Source organism: Lissotriton vulgaris, chromosome 3_1, assembly GCF_964263255.1.
Source record: "Lissotriton vulgaris chromosome 3_1, aLisVul1.2, whole genome shotgun sequence".
NCBI classification, from domain to species: Eukaryota; Metazoa; Chordata; class Amphibia; order Caudata; family Salamandridae; genus Lissotriton; species Lissotriton vulgaris.
This window is the reverse complement of record NC_141689.1, coordinates 1740090461-1740108041: the sequence shown is the minus strand read 5'-3', so window position 1 is coordinate 1740108041 and position 17581 is coordinate 1740090461.

Sequence of the window (17581 nt, the reverse complement as noted above, 5' to 3'; positions counted from 1 at the left end):
TTGCTGGGATCTACTATGCCCTGCAGATTCTCATCATGGCATTGCTGCCCAAAGGTCTGGCGCTGATGAATGCTGCTGCCCCCACACCATCCACATACCGTCCCCTGGTGTCCCTGGCAGACACGTGGTTTTGGTATCGTAGCGCCGCTTTGCCAAAGAGTGAATTATTTCTGCTGCATTTTATTTCGCCTGCCTGTGTAACGCTCTGCCTCCTTAGCGCTGCTTTGCCAAAGAGTGAATTATTTCTGCTGCATTTCATTTCGCCTGCCTGTGTAACGCTTTGCCTCCTTAGCGCTCGAAGTATTGACTGTGCTTACTATTAATTATTTTGTTTTGCGCGTTAGCCAATAGCGCTCCGCCCTGCTCCCCCCTCCGCCTCCATTTTGTTTGTTTTTCTGCTCCTCGTGTGCCCGACCCGCCTCCCAGCTGAGACGCCCTCCCACTGACTTCTTATAGCGCTCCTCGGCTCCTAGACGCTGTGACTCGCTCCTCCTGACGGTCCGAGTGGTCGCTCCCAGTGTCCCTGGCAGACACGTGGTTTTGGTATCGTAGCGCCGCTTTGCCAAAGAGTGAATTATTTCTGCTGCATTTTATTTCGCCTGCCTGTGTAACGCTCTGCCTCCTTAGCGCTGCTTTGCCAAAGAGTGAATTATTTCTGCTGCATTTCATTTCGCCTGCCTGTGTAACGCTTTGCCTCCTTAGCGCTCGAAGTATTGACTATGCTTACTATTAATTATTTTGTTTTGCGCGTTAGCCAATAGCGCTCCGCCCTGCTCCCCCCTCCGCCTCCATTTTGTTTGTTTTTCTGCTCCTCGTGTGCCCGACCCGCCTCCCAGCTGAGACGCCCTCGCCCCTCCCCCTCCACTATCCATATATGACAGGAGTTCCCGCGCGCAGCGTCCACGCGCAGCGTTCGCGCCCAATCCGCGCCGAAGGTGCGCCAAAGGTAAGCCCGTCTACGCCCGTCCGCGCCTGGACCGCGCCCAGCGCCAGTCCCCCTGCCCCTCGCGCTGCCCAGCCCCCCCGCGTTACCTACGATGCCGCCACCCTCCTAGCCCTTAACCCCGGTCGCGCCCCCAACTGCGTCCAAGCCGCTCCTGGACGCACCCATGGACCGTTCTCCTGCTTCTCCTGCAAATTTAGCGGCACCGACAACATCTCCGATACGACCACAACACAGATTCCCGACCCCAACCACCTACAGTGCATCCTTCTCAACACCCGCTCGGTCCACAGGCACGCCATTGACCTTTGGAACCTACTAGACACCATCTCTCCTGACGTCGCCTTCCTAACGGAAACATGGACGAACGCTTCCTCCGCCCCTGACATCGCCATCGCTATCCCCGATGACTATAAGATCACACGCAAGGACCGCACCGACCATACAGGAGGCGGAATCGCTATCGTCCATAAGAAATCAATCCGCATCTCAACCAGCTCTGACGCCAACCTCGCTAACTCCGAACACCTTCACTTCCAGATCCACATCGACCCCAAGACCACACTCAGAGGCACCCTCCTCTACAGACCACCAGGACCACGCGCAAAATTCAGTGAAGACATCACGGACTTCATCACCCCACACGCGCTCCCCTCCAAAGACTACATCCTTCTGGGAGACCTCAACTTCCACCTTGAAAAGATCAACGACCGCAACACCGCCACCCTCTTGGACAACCTCGCCAACCTCGGACTTAAACAACTGGTCACTTCCCCCACCCACATCGCAGGTCACACACTCGACCCCATCTTCACCTCCAGCAACCATGTCTCCTTCAGCCACACTACGGATCTCCTCTGGACTGACCACAGCTGCGTTCACTTCACCTACAACAAGCCGAAACCCATCATCCACCTCCAACCAACTCTACAAAGAAACTGGAACAAAATCACCACAGAGCAGATCTCCACATCGCTCCTTCAAACCTCCCCAGCCCTCTCTTCTAACGCCAACGAAGCCGCCTCCAACCTCACCCTTTGGTTATCCAACACCGCCGACACCTTAGCACCACTGAAAAAACGTCAACACAAACTTGGCATCAAGAAGGCCTCATGGTTCAACGATGACCTCAAGAAGTCCAAGAAACTGTGCCGCTCCCTTGAAAAGGCCTGGAAAAAAGACCCATCCACCAGCAACAAGGACACCTTCAAAAGCGCCATCCGTACTCACCACCAACTGATCCGAAAAGCCAAGAAAACAGCATTCAAGGATCGACTTGACAACAACGCCCACAACAGCAAGGAACTTTTCAACATCGTCAAGGAATTTTCCAACCCCTCGGCCAACTCCAACGACATCACCCCCTCTCAAACCCTCTGCGATTCCCTAGCCTCTTTTTTCCACAACAAGATTGCTGACATCCACAACAGCTTTGACAACCAACCCGGAAGCCAACCCACCCTACCATCAGCTGACCATCTTCCCCCCGTTAACACCCTTAACGCCTGGAACCCAATCTCCACTGAGGACACCATCCGCCTGATGAATTCCATCCACTCTGGATCCCCCACAGACCCATGCCCTCACCACATCTTCAACAAAGCAGACTCCGTCATAGCTCCGCACCTCCGAGACGTCATCAACTGCTCCTTCAACTCCGCTACCTTCCCAGAAGATTGGAAACACGCTGAACTCACCGCCCTTCTGAAAAAACCAACAGCAGACCCCATCGAACTCAAAAACTACCGCCCCATCTCGCTTCTTCCATTCCCGGCCAAAGTCATCGAGAAAGCTGTCAACAACCAGCTCGCCGCCTTCCTCGAAGCCAACAAATCACTCGACCCCTCACAATCTGGCTTCCGAGCCAAACACAGCACTGAGACCGCCCTCATCGCAACAACAGACGACATTCGAACTCTACTGGACAATGGAGACACAGTCGCCCTCCTCCTCCTCGACCTCTCTGCAGCCTTCGACACAGTCTGCCACAGCACCCTTTTACAACGCCTCAGAAACATCGGAATCCAAGGAAAGGCACTGGAATGGATCACCTCGTTCCTCACCGGAAGAACCCAGAGAGTCCGCCTCCCACCATTCAAGTCCGAGGCCTCTGAAATCATCTGCGGCGTACCACAAGGATCCTCACTCAGTCCCACCCTCTTCAACGTATACATGAGCCCCCTCGCGGCCATCGCCCGCCAACACAACCTCAACATCATCTCTTACGCGGATGACACTCAACTGATCCTATCTCTCACCAAGGACCCCAGCACCGCCAAAACTAACCTACACGAAGGAATGAAAGAAGTCGCCGAATGGATGAAACAAAGCCGTCTGAAACTGAACTCAGACAAAACAGAAGTCCTCATCTTAGGTAAATCCCCCTCTGCATGGGACGACTCCTGGTGGCCGGAAGCCCTCGGAAATGCACCCATCCCGACAGACCACGCACGGAACCTTGGCGTCATCCTGGATTCTTCACTCTCAATGAACAGACAAGTCAGCGCCGTATCCTCTTCCTGCTTTAACATTCTTCGCATGCTCAGAAAAACATTTCGCTGGATCCCCTCCGAAACAAGGAAAACAGTCACCCACGCTCTAGTCACGAGCCGACTGGACTACGGAAACACCCTCTACGCAGGTACCACCGCTAAACTCCAGAAGAAACTACAACGAATCCAAAATGCCTCAGCCAGGCTCATATTAGACATCCCACGCAACAAACACATCTCTGGTCACCTTAAAGACCTCCACTGGCTACCCGTCAATAAGAGGATTACTTTCCGACTGCTTACCCACGCACACAAATCACTCTACGACATCGGACCAGATTGCCTCAACTCTCGACTGTCCTTCTACACCCCCTCCCGCCAACTTCGCTCTTCCAGCCAAGCCTTCGCCACTGTACCTCGCATCAACAAGACCACCATGGGAGGCAGATCCTTCTCATACCTGGCTGCCAAAACATGGAACTCACTCCCCGCTTACCTTCGCCTCACCCAGAATCATCTAGCGTTCAGAAAGCAGCTTAAAACGTGGATATTTGACAAATAATCCTCCTCCCCTTCCTAAGCGCCTTGAAACCCTCTGGGTATGTAGTGCGCTATATAAATGTTATGACTTGACTTGACTTGACTCAGTGCCTCACAGTGAGGCATTCGTATCCACTCCCGCACCAGATGTTTCACTGCCACACAGTGCAGCTGACAATCCTCCTCCGGCTCCTGACGTTTCAGTGGCACACAGTGCCGCAGCCGGTACTGCAACACCCACAGGTGGGGCAGAGCACACATCCGAGGACGAGGACGCGGCTGGGATTGTTGTCAGAAGGAGGCACTAGCATTCATTTACGGCACCTGGCCTGTTTCTGCTTGGTGCTGCACATGGCCTCATGACCTTACACTGGCCCGATACACTCCGCTGCACTCACCTTGGACCACGACATGGACTGCCATATCCTGTTTGATGAACAATGACACAGCGACCAGACTGCGGACTGTACCTTTCCTTTTCTGCAGTACCTGTCATCCCCGGATGGACTTTGGCTGGCCCTCCACGGGCCCATAATGTGTGGTGTGCTAGGCATGACCCTGTACCATTCCAGTTGCATAACTCCACTGTATGTGCAATAAACATCCAGTTATGCACTGCTGTGTTATGTCCTTCATCATCCATGTATGTATGTGTGGATGAATGTAGGGACAGCGATTCCCCACACGTCAATGATGCCCATGTAGTGGGATGCCAGTCACAGTGTGCTACATTGCCTATTTTGAACCATGTGCCGTGGACACTGCAACAGGGACACACACATTAGTCACTTCCTGGTCCGGACATGAACTGAACCACACCCAGAGCCCCAGAGTCATTGTTGCAAGCCCTGCGTTGGCACGGCGTACATCAGGCCAGAGCACTCTGCTCACGCTCCGAGGGGGGACCCACATAGCTACCTTTCGCAGGCATTCACGCTGGTGTTGTGCAGGTCACTGGTCTAGTTGTCGGCATTTCACAGCCACTCCCTGAGGGCAGGTTTGCACACACACCACACCCATCTGTCACAGGCATCACAGTCCATGTGACTACGCAAATATAAGGGGCCGACGACGTCACCATAGCCTGACATTCCCCTCTACCGGTGGCAACTGGATGACAGACGCCCCAAAGTGCTCAATCATAAAGGGCCCAAGAGATGTTGCGCACAGGGTTAGTGGCACTCGAGACCTTGCGGCCGTCACAGGCCTGCCACCACGTGGCGCTGACTTGAGTTGCACAGGGTTAGTGGCACTCAAGGCCTTGCGGCCGTCACAGGCCTACCACCACGTGGCGCTGACTTGGGTTGCACAGGGATAGTGGCACGGGACTAGCTGAGCAGGAGTGCAGCCTGCGATGATGACGTGTGCACTGATGTGGTCTCTGCCATTGAGGACTCAGGACTCAGCGTCATGTGTGTGCCCTGCTGGACCGCAGTGTAGGCCAGAGCCAACAGGCAGAATGGGCCTACCACCACGTGGCGTCGCATTCGGGATCACAGAGTCAGCTGCACCTATTGGGTTGAGCGGGTGTGCAGCCTGCAATGATGCCCTGTGCACTGTCATGTCCTCTGCCATGGCGTAATCAAGACCTAGCATAAAATGTGGGACCTGGTGGCCTGCGGAGGCTGCATGATGTGGTGGGTGCCATGTCCGCGGGCCACAGGCTTGTGGCTAGCATCGGCACGTGGTGGGACATCTTATACAGACGTCGGTGGCAGAAGGTGAGCAGTGAGGCCTAGGTGCACAGGGGTGCCACTCTCTCTCTCCCCCTCTTCTCTCTCTCTCTCTCTCTCTCTTACTCTCTCTCTCTCTATCACTCTTCTACTCTCTCTCCCCCTCTTCTTGTGTCTTGCTCTCTCTCTCTCTCTCTCTCCTGCCCTCTTCTTGTCTATCTCTCTCTCTCTTCTTCTCTCTATCTCTTCTACTCTCTCTCTCCCTTCATCTTCTTTCTCTCTCTTTCTCCTCCTTTCTTCTTGTCTCTCTCTCTTCTGCTCTCTATCCCACTCTTTTCTTGTCTCTATTTCTCTCTCTCTCTCTCTCTCTCTCTCTCTCCCTCTCTTTCTCTCTCTCTCCTTCGCTCTCTCTCTGTCCCTTGATGTGCGCAGGACACCACTTCTCATCCTGATTTTTGTCTTGCAGGCTATGGCGTACAGATTTCCCCTATTCAGTGTTTATTTTAATAAATTTTCAAATGTTGCTTCGTAAGTGAATGTGTGCTGCTCATTTTTGTGACAACACATGCATGTCACCAGATGTGATTGTGCGACATCATGCAGTTTATTTGGTACATTTTTGAGTGTAGTTGATGTGGCATATCTGTGTTCGGGGGGGTGCCAGTGAGGGGGGTCCTGGGGGTGGTGGCGGTGGATGATGTGGCCCTCTTGGGGCTCTGAACTGCACGATCGTTGACTTCATGGCATTTGTTGTCCTTCAGGTGTGACTCTGGGCTTGGCGACCTTTGTGGTGCAGTCTGTGGTCTGACTTTACACCAGGTCCGGGCAGGTGTTAAATCCCTGCTGCTACCACGGCTTATCGGCTGTTTTTGGATCGCATCGCAAATCTTGCATTTCGTTGTGAAAGTGGTGTTGTGTTTTTTTTTGTGTGTTTTGCACAGAAATGCCTACTCTGCATCTCATTAGGGTTAGTAGCTGTGTCCACCGCAGAGGAAAATTTTGGGGCATTTATCGCGGGAATACTGGCGATGTTCGCAGTTTGAACCAGCCTGTGAAAGGGGTGCTAAATTTATCTCCGCTTTTGCTGCGGTAAAGTGGGGATAAATCGGAGTTACGTCCTTTTAAATATACCCCTCAATCTTCCCATGACGTTGAAAAATTAATGCAGGAGACTTTAATTGGATAAAAAGCCAGAGCTCAAAGTAGTGTGAGTGAAATAACTTTATTGTATAAATCATTGATTACAATAAAGAACTAAAGCATAACACTCTAATGTTCCCTTTAAAACCTCCATCCTTTATAAAAGTACAAGTGCAACATTGTTATAAAACAAGATAACAGTTGTAGAAAAAGTTTACATTAATGGATGGAGTCAAGTCATCTTTATTGCTCAGTTAATTAAAACCATTGCAAATATTAATACATTAGTAAAATAGAATTATTATAAAAGATATAAAATGACGATTTGTTAATAGTTATTGCTACAGAAATGTATGCAATTTTACACTGAGCGTGGGTTAAAATCGTATAAGTTCCTTGTGTTGCTTAAAAGACTTTATTAAAAGTCTTGCACCTGGGAAAAACGAATACACAATGGCAGTAGTTTCCTGCGGTAGATAGTCGTTGCTGCAAAGATGTATGCTACTTTCACACTGAGTAACCCTTACGGTAGCATTAGTCCCTTATATTCCTGCGGTGGCTGTGTGAAAGGCATTGCCCCTGGGTTTTAAACTGCGTTGTAATGTGCAGCTTGGCTCGCTGTTCAGTGCCCCTTTAATTTGCTTCTTGGTTTTTTGCTGCAGCTGATGTCTGCCGTCTGGCTATCTTGTGTCTTTTCTGCTTTCTCCAAAAATTTTACGACATGGCTTGCTAATTGAATGTGTTTTCCATCGAAGCAAGCCATGACTGCTTGCCGGCATGATCTTATACCCAGCTTGTTGAAGGGTACTTTTAAGTGTAATCTGCGCTCTGTGGCCATGCCTTTGCAGGTGCAAATTAGATGTTGAATGTCTTCTTTTGCGTTCCCACATATTCGGCAGTTGATTGTTTCTTGGGGCCTTTTCCATGGAGGGAGGTGTTTTTGTGATGGAAGTAGGCCTAGCCGTAGATGTAAGAACTTCTCCTTTATGCGCCTAGTGAACCCAACCCCTGGATAGCTTTGGCTGAGGCTGCTTGTGTAGCTTTGAATGACCATCCAGCCATGGGCACGGTTGACTAGGCTTGATTTGTCCTCTGTAAGTGAGATAGCTCTAACTGATTTATTAACTAACTGTTTAAAGGTGTTATGGGAACCGCTGCACTTCCAGACTTCTTGTAGGCACAAGGAGTTTATTGATTGGTTTAAATATTTTGCGGCCGCGCTGTTGCTCTTTCTTTCTATCTCTTTCCATAAGTAGGCATTGAGACTAGCAGCTTCTCCTCCCTGGATTTTGTGCCATCTTTTGATGTAGGCGCCCATTCGCTCCATCGTTTGGTTTCTTAGGCCAAATTCCAGCCTTATTTGTGCCGGCGAGGTGTAGGTGTTTAACAACAAGGGGTGGTGATGGACAGAGTTTCTGAATTAAGCAGAATACTCTCACCCAGTCAAGAGATCAGGGCTAGATCCAACACCGTTTTTTAGCTCACTGCACCATACCAGTTCAGAACCTGGCTATATGCAAATTAGTCTGTTCCTGTCCCAGTGCATGATGGGAACAGGGCAAACCAAACTACCAAGCCAATTCTTACACTGGGAAGGAAACAAGCTTCTGGGGACCGGTTTCTGGCATTTCAGCCGTCGTCGGCCCGGCTTGCTTAAATCCTGATGGTGCAATGAGCAAGGGACTCACATCTGAGTATACCCTTCCACGCTTAGGGTGGACAAAATATTTAACAACAAGGGGTGGTGATGGACAGAGTTTCTGAATTAAGCAAAATACTCTCACCCAGTCAAGAGATCAGGGCTAGATCCAACACCGTTTTTTTAGCTCACTGCACCATCCCAGTTCAGAACCTGGCTATATGCAAATTAGGCTGTTCCTGTCCCAGTGCATGATGGGAACAGGGCAAACCAAACTACCAAGCCAATTCTTACACTGGGAAGGAAACAAGCTTCCGGGGACCGGTTTCTGGCATTTCAGCCGTCGTCGGCCCACCTTGCTTGAATCCCGATGGTGCAATGAGCAAGGGACTCACATCTGAGTATACCCTTCCACGCTTAGGGTGGACAAAATATTTAACAACAAGGGGTGTAGGTGGGCACACTGAATATCATTCTGATCGCTTTCGCTATTGTGCTGTTCAATAGCTGAGCATCCCTCCCTCGAAGGCATTCGCTTCCATACGTTATGGCCAGTGTTAATTTTGCCTTGAGTACTTGAAGCAGCGGGGTAAAGCTTCGGCCGACTGCTTTCGTTTTTAGGCACCTTAGTGCAATCGCTATGCTGGTACCCCTCCGTTTAATTGCTTCCTTTTGCTGTTGGAATGAGACCTTGCTGTCCACAATTATGCCGAGGTACTTGTATTCCTCCACTGTTTCAAGTGTGAGCCCTCCCATGTGCCAGCAGTACCCTGCTGATGATCTTTTGGCATTAATCCTCATTGTTTTGGTCTTTGAGAGGTTGATGCTTAGGCTGTCTCTGTTGCATAATTAAAGGTTGTGCTGATTAGATGTTGTAGCCCTATTGGTGTTCTACTGATTTGGACAATGTCGTCAGCGTACATTAAATTAGAGAGAGTAAAGCCACCTATGCTTGGAGCATGAGAGTTGCTTTCATCCAGCTGCTGTGCGAGGTCAGACATAAAGATGTTAAATAATGTTGGCGCCAGCACACACCCTTGTTTTAGGCCTTTTGTGGTTTGTATTTTCCTTGATAGGAGGTCTCCTGATCCTAGTTTGACTTGGACCCAAGTGCCCGTATGTAATAAGATCAGCTGTGTTGATAACCCCGATGGAATGTTCCTATCTTCCAACTTTGACGATAGTAAGTTCCTGTTGATATTGTCAAACGCTGCGGCGAAGTCAATAAAACATAAATACAAGGGCAGATTAGCTGTCTTCGAGGCATCGATGAGGAGTTAAAGGGCCAAAATGTTTGTTGATGTGCCCAATTCTTTGCGAAATCCTGTCTGGGTGATGGGAATTACGGCATTTGCTTCCGACCATTCCGAGAGCTCTTCTAGAAGGAGACCGGCATAGTATTTGGCCTCGTTATCAATTAAGGCTATTAGTCTGTAATTTTTGGGGTCCTTTACATTGCCTTTCTTGTGTATTGGTGGTGCTAATATTGAGCCTTTCCATGATGCTGGAATTGTTGTGGTGTCTATTACCTGTTTGAAAAGTGGTAGTAAGGCGCAGCTCAGTATTCCGGGTTTTGTTTGTAGAGGATTGGCGGAATCCCGTTGGGGCCTGGCGCCCCCTCCGCTTTTCCTTTTACAATCCTGCTTATAATTTGTTTTTCGGTAGGGTTTAATGAGGTAATGACCAGTTGTGGAATCCCGGCTCGAGTTTTTCTGCCCTTCTCCGATCGGCTGGTTGTTGCCGACTCTATTGCTGGATTGAAGTGGGCCTGAAGGTAATTGGACCAGGCTTCCTCAGTTAAGTAGTGCTTCTAGAACACTGGAGTTTGCTGACTGTCTTCCAGAATCTTCCGCTTGTGTTGATTCCTTTTGCATCATGAATGAGTATGGCCCATAACTCATCCTCCGCTTCCCTTTTTTCATGCCATATTATTCTCTTTTTGCTCTGTTTTAATTTTTGCAATTCTTTTTGGATCGCGGTGTTCGGTCCGTCTCGGTGTAATTTCCGCAGTAGTTTAATAATGTTTCTTTTGAGGAGCTTAATCTTGGAATTTTGCTTTATGGCCTTGTACCGGCTTCCGGTTGATTCCGACCTCTTTATTTGTTTATTGCAGTTTCGATATTCCTGCTTTATGTGGCTCTTTTGTTTCCTAGTATGTGCCTGTGCAAGGCTGCTCGTGAATTGCTCCCAGGCGCTTAGATAATTGGGCTGGTTTGTAATACTCCTTTCCCACCGGCTTGTTGCGTCCGTTGTGAAGCCTGCCAGATTTGTCGTGTTGCATTTTATTCTTTTCTGTGCTACCGACAGCGAGCAGCCTAGATTTATTGCTGGCGAGGTTGACACGGCCCCCTGGATATTGAGGCTAAATTCTTGCGGCTGATGATCGCTAACTGACATTGTGCCTATTCGGAAGTCTGTGACATTCCCAAAGAGATGAAATGGGGATGGGGTCGCACACTACTCACACACCGGCGGTGTCGCCCCTAAGGACTCTGGTCAATGTAGTAAAGTGTTCGTGATGCATCATCTTTCGATCTTCTGCTATCTTCGCTGTCTTCGCCATCCCTGGACACGTGTTTCGGGGTATTACCCCTCATCAGCAGGGATAGGCCGTGTACTGGGGTTGCTGATGGCTGCCAATATCTGCCAGGTATAGTACCACTCAGGCACGTAGGTGCGGGATCCCAGGCTCATCAGCCCGCTGCTCAAGGGAGCTTTAAAGTTACAAATGGGGGTGGGGTCGCACACTACTCACACACCGGCGGTGTCGCCCCTAAGGACTCTGGTCAATGTAGTAAAGTGTTCGCGATGCATCATCTTTCGATCTTCTGCTATCTTCGCTGTCTTCGCCATCCCTGGACACGTGTTTCGGGGTATTACCCCTCATCAGCAGGGATAGGCCGTGTACTGGGGTTGCCGATGGCTGCCAATATCTGCCAGGTATAGTACCACTCAGGCACGTAGGTGCGGGATCCCAGGCTCGTCAGCCCGCTGCTCAAGGGAGCTTTAAAGTTACAAATGGGGGTGGGGTCGCACACTACTCACACACCGGCGGTGTCGCCCCTAAGGACTCAGGTCAATGTAGTAAAGTGTTCGCGATGCATCACCTTTCGATCTTCTGCTATCTTCGCTGTCTTCGTCATCCCTGGACACGTGTTTTGGGGTATTACCCCTCATCAGCAGGGATAGGCCGTGTACTGGGGTTGCCGATGGCTGCCAATATCTGCCAGGTATAGTACCACTCAGGCACGTAGGTGCGGGATCCCAGGCTCGTCGGCCCGCTGCTCAAGGGAGCTTTAAAGTTACAAATGGATGTGGGGTCGCACACTACTCACACACCGGCGGTGTCGCCCCGAAGGACTCTGGTCAATGTAGTAAAGTGTTCGCGATGCATCATCTTTCGATCTTCTGCTATCTTCGCTGTCTTCGCCATCCCTGGACACGTGTTTCGGGGTATTACCCCTCATCAGCAGGGATAGGCTGTGTACTGGGGTTGCCGATGGCTGCCAATATCTGCCAGGTATAGTACCACTCAGGCACGTAGGTGCGGGATCCCAGGCTCGTCAGCCCGCTGCTCAAGGGAGCTTTAAAGTTACAAATGGGGGTGGGGTCGCACACTACTCACACACCGGCGGTGTCGCCCCTAAGGACTCTGGTCAATGTAGTAAAGTGTTCGCGATGCATCACCTTTCGATCTTCTGCTATCTTCGCTGTCTTCGCCATCCCTGGACACGTGTTTCGGGGTATTACCCCTCATCAGCAGGGATAGGCCATGTACTGGGGTTGCCGATGGCTGCCAATATCTGCCAGGTATAGTACCACTCAGGGCCGTAGGTGCGGGATCCCAGGCTCGTCAGCCCGCTGCTCAAGGGAGCTTTAAAGTTACAAATGGGGATGGGGTCGCACACTACTCACACACCGGCGGTGTCGCCCCTAAGGACTCTGGTCAATGTAGTAAAGTGTTCGCGATGCATCATCTTTCGATCTTCTGCTATCTTCGCTGTCTTCGCCATCCCTGGACACGTGTTTCGGGGTATTACCCCTCATCAGCAGGGATAGGCCGTGTACTGGGGCTGCCGATGGCTGCCAATATCTGCCAGGTATAGTACCACTCAGGCACGTAGGTGCGGGATCCCAGGCTCGTCAGCCCTCTGCTCAAGGGAGCTTTAAAGTTACAAATGGGGGTGGGGTCGCACACTACTCACACACCGGCGGTGTCGCCTCTAAGGACTCTGGTCAATGTAGTAAAGTGTTCGCGATGCATCATCTTTCGATCTTCTGCTATCTTCGCTGTCTTCGCCATCCCTGGACACGTGTTTCGGGGTATTACCCCTCATCTGCAGGGATAGGCCGTGTACTGGGGTTGCCGATGGCTGTCAATATCTTCCAGTGCGCCTGGAGAGATACTGCGATCCAAGAATACGGCAGCCTGCTCAGCAACCCCAAATAATTTTGCCTAATCTCTGCTGAGGACGGATAATAATCCAGAAACACGTGTCCAGAGATGGCCAGCACTAATCTGCACCCACCTGGTGAAACACTCAAGAGACTTTCCAAGTGTACTCGCTTGGCAAATTGAACTGCATCTACCATGATGCCTAGGGGCGACTCTGCTGGGAGGTGAAGCAGTGTGCTCCCACACCAGTTTCTTGTTTAAAGGCTCCCTCGAGCCACTTTGAGCTGACGAGCTCGTGGAGAGGCACCTGTGCGCCTGGAGAGATACTGCGATCCAAGAATACGGCAGCCTGCTCAGCAACCCCAAATAATTTTGCCTAATCTCTGCTGAGGACGGATAATAATCCAGAAACACGTGTCCAGAGATGGCCAGCACTAATCTGCACCCACCTGGTGAAACACTCAAGAGACTTTCCAAGTGTACTCGCTTGGCAAATTGAACTCCATCGACCATGATGCCTAGGGGCGACTCTGCTGGGAGGTGAAACAGTGTGCTCCCACACCAGTTTCTTGTTTAAAGGCTCCCTCGAGCCGCTTTGAGCTGACGAGCTCGTGGAGAGGCACCTGTGCGCCTGGAGAGATACTGCGATCCAAGAATACGACAGCCTGCTCAGCAATCCCAAATAATTTTGCCTAATCTCTGCTGAGGACGGATAATAATCCAGAAACACGTGTCCAGAGATGGCCAGCACTAATCTGCACCCACCTGGTGAAACACTCAAGAGACTTTCCAAGTGTACTCGCTTGGCAAATTGAACTGCATCTACCATGATTCCTAGGGGCGACTCCGCTGGGAGGTGAAGCAGTGTGCTCCCACACCAGTTTCTTGTTTAAAGGCTCCCTCGAGGGGGGCGTGGCCAAGATGGCGGGGTAGAAGGACGTATCGGCTAGAGCTCCCGACCCCATCGGAGGCCCGAGCCCTTAACTCGGCAGCGTATTCCCCCCGGAGCTGCGCAGACTTGCTCCGCTGATAGAGGAACGAGCGACGGCCTGATTGCCGCTTCCAGCGCACGATTTGGTGCTCAATTTACCGCGTTCCCGGAGCCGTGCCCGGGATCGGCAAGAACCAAGGCTGCAACAGTGCCCCGGCCCGGACGGAACAGCAAGGCGTCGGACAGCCCAGAGGCGCGGTGCGGACTCGCCGCCGACGTGGGTGAGGCTCCCTGGCTCCTACAGGCTGCACAGCTGAGCGTCGCGGAACGGAGCGGTGAGGTGCCCGGGAGGAGTCCGCTGCCCCCCGGCGCCCTAAGATGGCGGCAGGCGACGATGATGGACCCCTGCCCGGGCCCGCTGGAGGGCCACAAACTGCACAGTGAGCCGGCTGCCCGGGGCGGGCCACCCACGCTGTCCGGCGGACGCCACCGTCGGTGCGGTAAGCAGTGCGCCTGGCCCAGGCGCTTTCCCAGCCGGGACCTGGAGGTCTCCAAGCCCCGAGGTGCTGAGGGGACCGGGGAAGGAACTACGCGAGCGCCTGGCTTGGAGGCCTAGCTGGGCAGCGGGGGAGTCCGTGGAAGCGGGCTGCGACCGGCGATCCATAATCACCCCCCAGACACGCAGCGCCCCAGGACCACCGGCAACACTCCGCCCGTGCGTTACGGCGCCCTCGTGGCCCATGGTGCTTGGACTGCGTGCCGTGCAGCACGCTGTTGGCGGTGGAGCGGCCCAGAGGAGTGGTAGATCGCGTAGAGCGCCTGGAGCAATTGCATCGCCGGCTGGGTCCTGGAGTACACCGCACACCGGGGTGCTGGCTGGACAGTGGGGGGGGCTACGTGAGCGCCCGGCTCGGAGGCCGGCAGGGCCGCAGATAGGTCCTAAGGCAGTGCCCGACGGGGTGGCTCCCTAACTGAGGTGGTCTGCCACCGACTGGACACGGTCACCCCCCCTGACGAGCGGCACCCCCGTTGCCTCGGCTACCTTGTGCACGCACTACGGAGCACCCACGAGGCCCGGGTAGCTCGGGCTGGGTTGCCCCTGGGAGATCCATGGGCTGCACGGACACCTAGAACAGCCAGAGGTGGACTGGAATGAGCGACCGGAGCCCACAGTATCGAGGGACGTAACGACTGGGGTCGAGGACGGCTACTCCTGGGCCGGAACGGCAGCTGCGGGACCCCCGTGGGGACGTCCGCGGCACCCCCCCTCTTCAGCCTGAGGAGGAGCTTCTGACCGGGACCGGTGGGGTTCTTTTGAGTGGACGCGCATCGTCGCCGGCACCGAGCTGGGACCAGGCTCCCTGAGGCCCGGATTCCACGTGCAGGAAGGCACAGACTGGCGACGAGGCCTGATCATGGCGGGCCAGAGAGGAGGGAAACGCAATGATCGCACTGACCGCACACTCCCGGAGATGCTCAACAGACAGCAGACCAAGGGGGACAGAGCTTCTTCCTCGCCTGGAGCAGCTGGGAGCTCGCAGTCTGGTGCAGCAGCAGAACCCCCGGTAACTAGATCCTTTTTGGAATCTCTCTTTGGAACGCTGAGGGAAGACTTCCAAGCCCTCAAACAAGAAGTAGCGGGTGAGGTGCGTGAGGTCCGAAGGGAGGTGGAGGGCCTAGGCGAGAGAGTGGAAACTGTGGAGACCTCCACGCACAGGCAAGCCGAAGAGATCACTCTTCTCCAGCAGGAAGTTCTGACCCTTCGAGAACAACACCTAGACCTACAATTGCACAACGAAGACCTAGAAAACAGGTCACGAAGAAATAACATTAGAGTCCGGGGTGTACCATCCTCGGAAGAGAACCCAGACATTGTTCGATACCTGCAAGAACTCTTCCGCATGGTCCTGAGAGAGGGGGATGACTTCCCCATTAGAATTGACAGAGCGCACAGGGTGGGTCCCACCAGACGAGCTAATGGCCCCCCTCCAGACATCCTAGCGTTCCTCCCGGATTTCCCGCTGAAAGAAAAGATCATGGCGGAGGCTCGAAAGGCACGCTCTCTCACTTTCCGGGATCACCCAGTCGCCTTATATCAAGACCTGTCCACAATCACGCTGCAGAAGCGCAAGTCGTTCAAGATTGTGACAGACTTTCTTAAACAGCATGAGACACCCTACTCATGGGGGCACCCTTTTCGTATTATCTTTAAGTGGCAGGGAGAGACGCACCATGTACGAAACCTCCAGGACGCCTGCGAAATCTTGAGCATCACCACAGAGGAGGAGGACTCCCAGACGCCTAGACGGAGGCGCACAACTGACGATGGCTGGCGTCGAGCCACGAGCAGGAGAAGAAGGACAGCGGAACCAGCACGGAGGCCAGGGTCTCCAACGATTAGAGCGGAACAAGAAGCTGCGGTCCGGACTGCGTCCACGGTGCTAGAAGGTCCATCAGAGGTGGCACTGACCGCTTAACTACGTTCCGGGGGGAACTCACAGTAGCAGTATTTCCATGGCGGGCTTTGATTGATGGGGGGGGGAGTGAAGGTTTGACTACGTGTGGCTGGACGTCCACTAAGGTAACATTCCACGGACTGGTCCGTTTGGGCTTGTCCGGGACTATTTCAAGTAGTTTTGGGTGCACTGGTGCGGGGGGGCAGCATGACCCGGGGGGTGCTGCTGAGGATGGTGAGAAGGGATCTGGGGGAGTTATGGTGGGTGTTGAGAGTAATGGGAGGGAAGGTTTGTTTGAAGTTGGGGCTGGGGGAAGTTGGGGAGGGAGAGTTGGAAGTTACCTTGTCCAGTGCTTCTACGGTATCTGTGAATGCTAGTGTAGATATTCGTATGTGCTTAGCGGTCGTCCTGTTCTCACACACTCTGGTTCGCACACATAAGCAGAATAATCCAATCCATCCATGGCAGAATTGAAGATACTGACCCTGAATGTCAAGGGGTTAAACAACCCCACGAAAAGAAGGGCCATCCTATCTTTATTAGAAAACTCTCGGGCGGACATCTGTCTGCTCCAGGAGACCCACTTGTTAGCTACTGATTGCCACAGAATGAGGTCCCTTCATTTCCCTACACAGTTCTTTTCCTCCAATACGACTAAAACTGCAGGGGTGGCTATTCTTCTGTCCAAATCGTTTAAAGGTGAGGTGCTGCACAAATTTGTAGAACAAAAAGGTAGACTTCTTGCCTACAGACTTAAAGTGGGTACTCTCACGTTCACTGTAGGCACCGTTTACGCCCCGAATGAACAGCAAGATAGATTTCTACGCGGGGCTCTAGAGGAGGTCACGGCTTCACCGGACACGCACATTATGCTAGGGGGGGACATTAATTTGGTCTTTGACTCCGCGAAAGATAGATCGGCGCAGCGATCTCCGCAGACTGGGGAACTCTCACAAGCAATCAAGGCCCAGTTAGTTGAATCCGATCTGCATGATCTCTGGCGCGAACTCCACCCTACTGACACAGATTTCTCCTACTATTCGCATGCACACAAAACTTATGCCAGACTTGATTATCTACTGGTCTCTGGCCCTGTTCGTGGCCTTGCCACGGCCTCGGAAATGGGTGTAATATCTCTGTCGGATCATGCCCCGGTCTCGGGGACCCTACATCTCCAACCGAGCTCAGCCCGGAGGGGGGTTTGGAGGCTCCGGGACACCCTCCTACATAGGAGGGAAGTGGTGCAAAGCATTACTGATTCGATCAAGGACTATCAGCTGCACAACTCCAACGCTGATACTTCCCTGTCGACTCAGTGGGGGGCTCTCAAGGCAGTGCTACGGGGAGAATTTATTGCGATCTCAGCGGCAG